The sequence below is a fragment of the Humulus lupulus genome, chromosome 3, assembly GCF_963169125.1.
Source record: "Humulus lupulus chromosome 3, drHumLupu1.1, whole genome shotgun sequence".
NCBI classification, from domain to species: domain Eukaryota; kingdom Viridiplantae; phylum Streptophyta; class Magnoliopsida; order Rosales; family Cannabaceae; genus Humulus; species Humulus lupulus.
Window position 1 is genome coordinate 127,086,326 of NC_084795.1, and position 12,274 is coordinate 127,098,599.

Sequence of the window (12,274 nt, forward strand, 5' to 3'; positions counted from 1 at the left end):
ACAAATTAGAAAAATGAGTTATAAATCAAATATTGAGAGACCATAATTTGAAAAATATACCAATCACAAAACATATTTGAATCAATTCATTATATGTATGAGTCTTACAGCCAACTTACACAGTTTAGTCAACAAGCATGTGTGTGTGCATGTGTAATCAATTTGGCGTTTCTTTTTGGCCTTTTAAAGCTAGGGTCATTGCCCATATTTGGCGATTTTAGCCTTTTTCAAAATGTAACCATAATGGAGGCTATAACTCTTATACTGATGGTAGCCCTTTACACTGGTAGAGTATCCTCCAATATAATTGCTAATTACCTGGTACCAACTTACTCAGTGTCGGCTTTCACACATCAGTAAAGGTAGCTCTTTTCCAATATGGATCCTGAAAAAGAAACTGGATTAGGAATGCTCATACAAAGATAATGATTTGATCAAATATAAATTGGATGGTCTATAATTTTTCAAATATGGTTTTTTTATTCCAACAAAGTATAGGACTTATAACGATCATTTTCTAAAATAAAAAAAAAATATGCTCATCAAATTTCTTCCAAACAGGACAAGAGATTTACGCAAACACATATGCAAGGCAAGATAGTCAATAATTGGCAATTTCAAATAAAACAAACCCCCAAGGATTTCCTGAGGGAATCAAATATGACCTTGTCTAAGGCTTTAGTAAAAATATCTGCAATTTGTTTGTTAGTCTCAACATATTCTAAAATCAATGTTTTGTTTTCAACAAGTTCCCTAATAAAATGATGACGAATGTCAATATGTTTGGTGCGAGAGTGCTGAATAGGATTTTTGGAGATATTAATAGCACTTGTATTATCACAAAAAATGGTTAAAGTCTTAACATCAAACCCATAGTCAGCCAACATTTATTTCATCCACAAAAGTTGAGTACAACAGCTTCCAGCAGCAATGTACTCAGCTTCGGCTGTTGACAAGGAGATGGAGTTTTGTTTTTTACTATGGCAGGAGACCAAATTGTTTCCTAAGTAAAAACAACCACCACTTGTGCTTTTTCGATCATCAGTGTTTCCTGCCCAATCTGCATCACTATAACACACAAGGTTAGAATTTGTTTCTTTGGAGTACAAAATGCCTAAATCAAGAGTATTATTGATGTGACGAATAATTCTTTTTACAGCAGTCACATTAGACTTCATGGAGTTCCCTTGGAAACGAGCACACACTCCAACACTGTAACTTATGTCAGGGCGACTTGCAGTTAAGTAAAGAAGACTCCCAATCATACTCCTGTAAAGGGTTGGTTCAACTTTCTTCCCATTTTCATCATTAGTCAATTTGACCGTAGTACCCATGGGAGTTTTAGCAAGTTTAGATGCATCGAGTCCAAATCTTTTCACTAGAATTCTTGCATACTTGCTTTGTGAAATGAAAATTCCTTCATCTGACTGCTTCACTTGAAGTCCTAGGAAGAAATTGAGTTCTCCTACCATGCTCATCTCAAACTCTTCCTGCATTTGTTTCACAAATTCCTGCACTAGAGAATCATTAGTAGAACCGAACACTATATCATCAATATAGATTTGTGCTATCATAATATTTTCATCAACATTTTTGATAAACAGTGTTTTGTCTACTCCCCCTCTCTTGTACCCTTTTGAGACCAAAAATTGAGTTAGTCTCTCATACCAAGCCCGTGGGGCTTGTTTCAGCCCATACAAAGCTTTTTGCAATTTAAAAACATGATTAGGATTGTAAGGATCCTCAAATCCTTTGGGTTGTTCCACATAAGCTTCCTCATTCAAAAATCCATTTAAAAAGGCGGATTTTACATCCATTTGGAACAATTTAAAACCAAGAACACATGAAATAGCTAGTAATAATCTTATGGATTCAAGTCTTGCAACAGGGGAAAATGTCTCATCAAAATCAATTCCTTCAACTTGAGTGAACCCCTGTACAACTAGTCTAGCTTTATTTCTTATTATGGTCCCAAATTCATTAGTTTTATTTTTAAATATCCACTTTGTACCTATAACATTGGTATGACTCGGTCTAGGGACAAGAATCCATACCTCATTCCTTGTGAATTGATCTAACTCTTCTTGCATAGCATTGATCCATGATTCATCATTTAAGGCCTCCTTCACATTTTTAGGTTCCAAAGTGGATGTAAAACAAAAAAATTGAACCAAATTTACATACCTCTTTCGAGTGATCATTCTCTCTTCAAGATTTCCCAAAATAAGGTCAGAAGGGTGATTCTTTTTTACTCTGGTTGATGGTTCTTTTTGAACTGAGTCAGAGGAAGTAACTGGATTTTCTTTTTCTGTTTGCCCAGTTTTTGTTTCGACAGAATTGGTATTTGATACGTCAGCAGTGACTGTTGTTCCCTCTGAAGGCTGTGCTGTCGGATCCGCCATTTCTTTATGATGTTGAACATCAATGAGCCTGTCAATTTCCTCCTCGTGGGAGTACTTAGAAAAATCTTTTAAATCATCTACAACCACATTAGCTGATTCCATAATAGTTTGGGTTCTCATATTATAGACACGATAAGCCCTACTATTAGTGGAATAACCAAGAAAAACTCCCATATCACTCTTGGCATCAAATTTTCCTAGATTCTCACGATTTCTAAGAATATAGCATAGACACCCAAAAACATGAAAGTAGTTAACATTGGGTTTTCTACCTTTCCAGATTTCATAAGGACTTTTGTTTGTACCTGGACGCAGAAAAACACGATTAATTGTGTAACAAGCTGTATTAATAGCTTCTGCCCACAATTTATTTGTGAGTTTTTTGCTGTTAAGCATAACTCTGGCCATTTCCTGCAAGGTACGATTTTTCTATTCCACTACCCCATTTTGTTCAGGGGTTTTAGGAGCAGAAAATTCATGCAAAATTCCAAACGATTTACAATATTCATCATAAGAAGATTTTTCAAACTCCTTACCATGATCACACCTTATTCGTACAATCTTTCCAATGTTACAATTTTTTTCAATTCTCAATCTTGTACATAGAGTTTGAAAAGCTTCAAATGTATCTGATTTTTCTCTTAAGAAATCTACCCAAGTAAATCTAGAAAAATCATCCACACAAACAAAAATGTATCTCTTACCATTAATACTTTCAACTTGTATGGGACCCATGAGATCCATATGCAATAATTCTAACACATTTGAAGTATTAATATCAGATAATGCTTTATGGGAAATTTTCAACTGTTTTCCCAATTGGCATGATTCACACTTACCAAGCGATTCTTTACCCAACTTGGGTATACCACGGATGAGACCTGCATTAGCAATCTTTTTCAAGTTTTTGAAATTTATATGACCAAGTTTTTCATGCCACAAGTCAGTAATATTAAAACTTGATGAAGATGCATGACATGTGAATTTTTGTGTGAGAGTGTAACAATTATCCAAAGAACGAGAACCTTTGAGAACAATATCACCATTTTGGTTTAAAACATTACACTCATCATGTGAAAAATTAACATAAAAACCTTGGTCACAAATTTGACTTATGCTAATTAAGTTGGCTTTCAGCCCATCAACAAGAAGCACATTTTTCAGTTTCGGTAACCCTTCAATGTTTAGAATACCTTTACCTAAAATATTTCCTATCATTCCATCCCCAAAAGTTACTACTCCACACTTCAAGGATTTGAAGTTGGTAAGTATGTTGGCATTACCTGTCATATGTCTAGAACAACCGCTACAAAGTACCATGAACTAGATGCATGCATTTTGTGACAGGTAAAAGTAGCCAAGCAAACAGAGTTAACTTTCTTGACCCATACTTTTTTTTATTTTGAATTTCTTTTGGTCAAGAATTGATTCATACTACCAAAGTGTTTATCATAATTCTTTTTGAACAAGTTTAACAGAGAAAAACACTTAGGTCTTATGTGTCATTTCATCCCACAAAAATGACAAACTGGTACAAAATGTTCAATGTTTCTTTTTGGAGAAATTTTCTTTAGTTGTAGATCTGGTGCAACAGATGACAACTTTGTCCTCTCAGCAGCGTGACTTGTTCCTACAACATGGTTAGTTGACACAACAGATGGATAATTCATAGATTTTACAAAAACCGTTTTTCTTGAGGACTCAGATCCATTAGATCCTAATCCACTGTAGTCACCAACCTTTTTTCCTACAGAAAAAATGTCATCCAAAATTCCAGATCTAGGATTAAGCATTTTGACACCTTTTTGCAAAAACTTAATTTCTTTATTCAAAGAAATAATTTCATCATTTTTGGAGGCAATAATCATCTCAAGTTTTTCAATTTTTTCAACAAAAATTTTATTATTGCCAGCCATTAGACGATTCTCAGAACACACTTTCAGCCATTGATCATACATTATTTTATAAGACTCTTTCAATGACTCCTCATCTAAGTCAGAATCATCAGAATCATTGTCAGAATTCTCATTATTCTGAATAGAATTATTAAGGCATAATACATCCTTGTAATCGGTTGAAGAAAAAACAATACCTTTGTGAATAGAGGTTAAGGCAACACTATTTTCCTCCTCATCACTCTGTTCAGAGTCTTGATCACTCCATGTGGCTGTCATTACTTTCTTTTTCTTTAAGGTATTTGCACACTCAAATTGAATGTGTCCAAATCCTTCACATTCCCTGCACTGAATACCCTTTTTATTAGTCTCAAAGGGTTTAGAAAAATTACCTTTTGGGTTTTTGGATATGGCCTTTTTGTTTCCCAATTTCTTTATGTATTTTTGGAAATTTTTTGTCAACAGAGCCATCTCATCATCCTCATCATCCGAACTTTCCTTCTTTTCTTTAGAGGATTTCAAGGCAATAGATTTTTCCTTGATTTCCTCAGTCTTACCTTTTTGTCTAATTTGTTGGTTTAGTTCAAAAGTTCGAAGTGAACCCATCAGTTCCCCTACTATTATTTTGTCCAGATTTTTTGCTTCTTCAATTGCAGTTAGCTTTGTCTAAAACCTGTCAGGAAGAACTCTAACAATTTTTCGAACCAAAACATTCTCTTCAAGTTTTTCACCAAGAGCAAAATATTCGTTAGCAATATCTGACAATTTCTCATAAAATTCAGTGAGGGTTTCATTTTCAAATTTTCAAATTTTGTTGTGAGCATAACAAGCCTAGAACGCTTGACATCAGCAGTTCCTTCAAATTGAGTTTGAAGAATTTGCCAAGCATCTTTGGCCGAAACACATGAAGAAATCAATTTAATGTAACCTTCATCAAAACAATTAAAAATAGCATGTAATGCTTTATTGTTGTAACTGGACAGTTTATCTTCAGCATCAGTCCATTCAAGTTTAGATTTTACGTTAGTTATATCATCGCTTTCTGCTGGAGGAGTCCAACCACTTAAAACAGCTCTCCAAGCCTTTTCATCTTGAGATTTGATAAAGGCTCTCATTCTAACTTTCCAATATGGATAGTTTGAATCGTTGAGTAAAGGGGGGCGAGTTATGGAACCTCCTTCTGTGAAAAAGACATTGCAAGAACAAGAACAACAAACGGAATAAACCAAGATCACACTCAGAAATGAGTGACCCTCTCTGATACCAATTGAAATTCCGATTTTAGTAATTACCAAATTAATTAAACCAAGTAAATTAATTAAAGTGCGGAATGGTAATTAACTGTTTACACAGATTATAGTTCTGTCGGGACAGAAACCAAACTTGTCACGACAGAAACTGAACACAATAAAAAGATAGTGCAAAACAATAAAGAACACAACAAATTTTTACAAGGTTCAGAAACCCTTTTGGATAACCAACTCCTTGGGGCCACGCCCAGAGAATAAAACCAATTAATAAAGAATCACAAGTACAAAAACATTGACTTAAACAAAACAAGACTCCCTCTTGAGATTTGCCACAACTTGTTGTACTTCTCTTCACTAATCTGATCTTGATTGAAACGCTCAACCACTTGAACTCCCTTCAATGGCCAGCGAGTGCTTGCATCCTCCCGACGCAAGGCTTGTAAAAATCTTCTCCCGAAGACTAGAAACGTTGTGTTCAAATTACAATGTGTATTCACTCACGAGCATGGTATAAACTCACCACTAAACACTAAACACACATATTTCTACAAGATCACGTGAATACTTATGATCTTGATTACAAAGAGGAACTCTCACAAAAATCACAATAATGCTCACGAATAATACACCAAAGAGTTCACTTTTCTCACTGCCTTTAGAGCCCTATTTATAGTCTTTTTTCGTGCTCACAAAGGCAGAGAAAGAATTCTTCTAATAAAGGCAAGAATCATAGTAGTTATTCTTGATTGATGAAGAGTTGCCTTTTTTAGAAAATGCTGATCCGACAGATGCGCTATCGGTGGGGACAGCTCAGACCTGTGTCGGATAAAAAACAAGCTCAAAAAGGAAACAATAATTAATGACATTAAGAACCAGTTTCCTGATTGCAATCCTTGAGCTGCACGAAAAATATATAAGCAAATATTCCAAAAACAACTTTGGGTAAGTACCGAATATTTGCAATATACTGCTTCCCTTTAAAAACAAAATGAGACAATAAGGAAACCAACATTCACAAAAAAGGAAACCAAATATTTCAGAAAATTATAATAAAGGGAAACAAACATTTCCGAATATTATAATAAAGGGAAACAAACTAAATCCACCAATTTATCTTTTAAGAAAAAGATATTTCTATAAAAATGCCAATTATAGGATTTACACTTTTAATTAAATAAAAATAAATCAAATAAAATGAAATAATGTGTAGGAAATTATATTGCATGCTCACCATGCAACCATGCACAGAATTAAATCCACACAATTCCTACCAAACAATTCAAACAATGAAAAAAATAATTTCTAACACTTAACAATTAAAAATAAAACAAAGCAAAAAATTAATAAATAAATAAATAATTTGGTGTGCTACAATAGATATGTTGGATATTATCTCCTATGGTACTTCTCATACTACTAACAAGTTAAGCATTGGTTGTCGACTCAGAGCATCTACCACCTTCTTTGCTTTTCCTGTGTGGTTTAGGATGTCACAGTCATAATCATTGAACAATTCTAGCCACTGATGTTGCCTCATGTTTAATTCCTTTTGAGTGAAGAAATATTTAAGCCTCTTAAGATCACTATAAATATCGCAGTGGATTCCGTACAAGTAGTGCCTCCAGATCTACAGCAAAAATACCACTACTGCTAACTCCAGATCGTGCGTTGGGTAATTCTTCAATTATCAGGAGGCATATGCTATGACCTTGCCATTCTGCATTAATACTACCCCCAACCCTTGCCTTAGCACATCGCTGTAAATTGCATATCCCTCAGTTGAATTAGGGATAGTCAAAACTGAGGCAGTTTTCAACCTCTTTTGAAGCTCTTGAAAGCTTTTATCACACTTATCAGTCCATTAAAATTTAACATTCTTGCGGGTAAAAGCAGTCATCAGTGTGGCTATTTAAAAAAAAATCTCCACAAGTCGCCTATAATAACATGCTAACCCTAGAAAACTTCAATCTTCATGTGCGTTTTTTCGGAGGTCTCCATTGATTCATGACTTAATTCACATTTCGAGAACTTGGCATACAAGTGTACAATAAAACTTACTGAAATTCCCGCTCCTGGCACCAAGTGTACAATAAAACTTACTTTCTCCAACGAAAATTCACATTTCGAGAACTTGGCATACAACATTTTTTCCTGTAATTGCTGTAGAACCAGTTCTAAATCTCCTGCATGCTACTCCTTATTCTTTGAATATATAAGGATGTCATCTATGAACACGATAACAAAATTATCAAAGTATTCGCAGAACACCATATTCATTAAGTCCATAAATGCTGCAGGTGCATTAGTGACTCCAAAAGACATCACTATGAACTCATAATGGTCGTAACAGGTGCAAAAAGTTGCTCTCAAAATTTTTGACTCTTTTACCTTTAACTGATGATAACCCGATCGTAAGTCAATTTTCAAAAAATACTAACGCACCCTTTAATTGACCGAATAAATCGTTAATACGGGGTAAGGGATATCGGTTCTTGATCGTCTCCTTATTCAGCTCTCGATAGTCTATGCACATTCTCATGGAGCCGTCCTTATTTTTCACAAATAGGATTGGAGCTCCCAATGGAGAATGGCTTAGTCTAATGAATTTCTTATCCAACATCTCCTGTAACTGTGCTTGTAACTCATTCAGCTCCGTTGGTGCCATCTGGTACGGTGCTTTTGAGATTGGATTCATTCTTGGAATAAGTTCTATTTCAAACACCACTTCTCGATCCGATGGTATCCCTAGAAGATCTTTAGGAAACACTTCTATGAATTTGCATATTAATGGTACATCGGTTGGTGGCAGGTTGGTCTCCATTTCCTTGTCCATGATATTTGTGAGGTTTGCAATGCATCAATCATCAAGCATCCTTCTCGCCTTTAGTGCCGAGATCATTAGCAACTTATTTTCTTGGGATGTGCCTTTAAACTCGAATGGTTGATTGCCTGCCGCAGTGAACACCACCTTCTTGCACTTGCAGTTAACAATAACTCCGTACTTAGTTAACCAATCTATACCGAATATGACATCATATTCGTGCAAATCCAATACCAATAGGTCAACTGTCAGTTCGTGTTCTTCTACCCAAATTGGTATGACTCTTACCCTTTACCGTACCAGCATATCCTCTCCCGAAGGTAAGGACATTTCACATTTATCATTCATAGGTTCAGGCCTTCCATCTCTCTTTTTCAGAAGCAAATATAAATGAATATGATGCACCAATGTCCATCAATGCATATGTTGATGTTTGGGAAATAGGAATCTGACCTCCCACCATTTTAGATAGTCTCGCTCCTTTTTCACCTTGTGTGATAGTGAAGACTTGAGGTGCAACCCCTAGTTGTTTCTATTGACCATTTCCACCCTTCGAAGTTGGAATGGGGAAATATTTGGACAAATTTCCATAGCCACTGCATGTAAAGTAGGCTTTGGTATTATATTCACCAGTGTGACGTTGGTTGCATTTAGTGCACATGGGCTAATTTTCAAATTCTCGCTGGGGTTGTTTGTTAAAGGTTGATCCCCAATTAGAAGGTCATGTTTTTCTTTTGTTGCCTTCATTGTTATTATTTTTTGGACCTCCTTGTCCATTACCTTGCCCGAAATTCTGATTGAACCGGGGAGTAAACTTTCCCCTAGGTATTTCACGTGATCTTAAACGGGCCTTGGCTAGTCGAAACTAGTATCTTCTCCTCAACTTTATGGGTTTCCTTCTTCTCTTCTGCGACCCATGATTCTTGGCGAATCACTCGATCCACTACTTCTTCGTAAGTTTTTGGGCTTGTTTTCCCAGTATCAATGAACTGCATAATATCGGCTCGTAGTCCCTTCAAAAATCTCCTTACTTTATTGGCTTCTGTGCTTATCAAGACTTGTGCGAACCTTGATGGCTAATAAAATTTTCAAACATACTCCTGAACACTCATAGCCCCTTGCTTTAGGTTAGAAAATTCCACGACCTTGTAATCTACCACTGCTCTGTTGAAATACTTAGTGTTGAACAGTTGTAAAAACTCCTGCCATTCAATATTTGCCACACCATGGTTCTTTTTGGCAGCGTCCCACCAAATACAAACATTTTTATTTAACATATAAACCATGCACACAACCTTTTCTCGTTCGATTACTTCAATGAGCTCAAATATTCACTCGAATACACTTATCCATTCCTCTACCACCATAGGGTTTGTAGTCCCTTCAAATACTGGTGGATTTTGTTTTTCAAACTTCTCTGAGATAGGCTTTGGTAGTACTACCATAGGTACCACAGCTGGTACGTTAACTGGTTCAGCTTCAGCCTGTGCTTCGGGCTCCTGAACCTCAACATCGGGGTGGTACTGGATTATTTTGCACATTCCCTGGTGCTGCTAGCAATCGTTGCAGCAAATTTTAGTAAATCTCAGCTTGACGGGCCTCAGTATTCTTCTCGCAAAGTTCTTTGCTCTTCTAGAGCTCTTTGCAGCTCTTGAACTTGTTCAACCAAAGTAGATTGGATTTGTTGTGCTCTTGTTATAGGTGCCATAGTTATTCGTGCGTAGACTTTCCTCTAATGAGATAATGGTGAGGAATCAATAACAACATCATAGTTATTTAATATAAAATTAAGTACACCAAACATATCCACATAACATAGAAATCATTTCACCAAGCAGATACGAAACTTTACTATATATAAACATAACTTTATACAAGGTTTCAAAGTTTTGGGTTGGTTATCCTATGGATTTACAAAATTAACCCTAAGTGTCAGTTAGCTGAGCTTCGTATCCTAATGGATTTACAAAACCTATCTCTAACATATAAGTTCTACAACTGCTATGCATATACTTACTATCCCAAAATATACATAGCCACATAATCTATACACACGCTCAGGCTATGATCTCGATGTCGGAGTCGGTTTCATCATCCGATTCAACTTCTATAAGGTTCTCCAGATCCTGCTATGGATCTTCTTTTGGTTCCTCTTCTGGGTCCTCCTTGTGGTCCTCTTCTGGATCCTCCTCAGGGTCCTCTCCTATAACTTCTAAATCTTGTGCTACTACTGCTGCTCCAACTCAATTGCCACTTCCTAGATCTCTTGGCGATTGCGTGCTACTAACGGTGCCTAATATTCCCGAAACCATGGAGATCGACCATTTAGTGGCCCGAAGGCAAACTCAATCAAAATACGAAAGTCTACCACTTGTAAGAACCCATACTTACGACACTAAATAAATGTCAAATTTTAAAGTTTTTCATATATTCAAGGACAATGAAGATCCATATGATATTTAAAAAAAAAAAAGTAGTGTTCGCACTTAACAACAACTTAAAAGAAATCCTTTGTTCAACTTCCTTACAACAATTCAAAAGTACTTAATTAAAAAAAGAAAATACTTAAAACTCAAAAGATGTTCCCACGGTCGCCCCACATGTACATTCGGAAATTCAGACTTTGGTGTTCACTGTTCCGCCTTGCCTTTCAACTTACCTACAACATGAAACAACTACGTAAGAGATAACGATTACTAAGATCATCTAACAGGTAGGAAACACAAAAGACAGATATAGTCCACAAAAGTACTATATACAAAATAATTACAAAGGATAAGAGTTTCGGACTTAACGGAACTCGAGCCATAAAAAAGGGTACATGTCATACTACGATGACATGTATAACACACAAATAAAATCTCCCAAGGATTTTATTCAACTAGCAATACGCTAATCATACCATAAGAAATTCCTAAAAAAGATAAGAATTAGAGCATATATAATAGCTACACATCAAACATAACCTTAACTTATCTTACCATAACGGGTGTACTACTTAGACACTGATTTACTAGGACTCCTAAAAAGATATCTACAAACTCATTATTAACCATATTGTCATGGTATTGGACCAGACTCCTTAAAATGCCGCGGCTGTAAATACCGATATCATATTGTCGCGAGTGTTAACTCGGACTTCTTAAGTCTCAGGTGTTGAACAGAAATCCCTAATGCCCCAGGTATAAAACCAGACTCCTTAATGTCGCAGGTGTTAAACCAAACTCCTTAATGTCATAGGTGTTAAACCGAACTCATAATATTGAGTAGGAGTACCTTTCGGGACTACAATCACTTGTAAACATTCTAAAATATTTCTGAGAGATGGGACTTAACGATAACTAAAATTCAACTATTGGTTATCTCATGTTTCAGGGATATAAGTAAGTAGTTGACTTACTTGGACTCCATAGCAAAAGTGGGGTTTCTCTTATCCCAAGTTGTCCTGTTCTGCTAGTGATTACTGTAGTTATCCATACAGTTTAATTGGATCAATTATGGAAATTAGTTAAAGTGTTTCAATATTAATTTGGGCATTAACATAAACTAATTAAACTCAAGCTTCATAATTAATATCGGGTTTTCTAATGATTAAGCATTTCGTAACCAAAACGTCAATCATACATGATACTAAGATCCCAGTCTTAATTTTTAAGTCTTACGAAAAAAACCCAAAATCTAACGACGTCGGGAAAACTTATCTTCTTAAATTTGTTATGAGGTCGTAAAAGAGAACAAGTTTAAGTTTCCAACGAAAGAATCCTTTTTTCTTACAAGTTTGGGAAAACTTAGGGCATTAGCACCCAATTTTCTAATGTAAGGAAAAAAATCCCTTAATTAATTTACTTTAGCTTAATAAAATATATTACCAATAATTTATAAGTCATAATTTTATTAGTTCCAAAA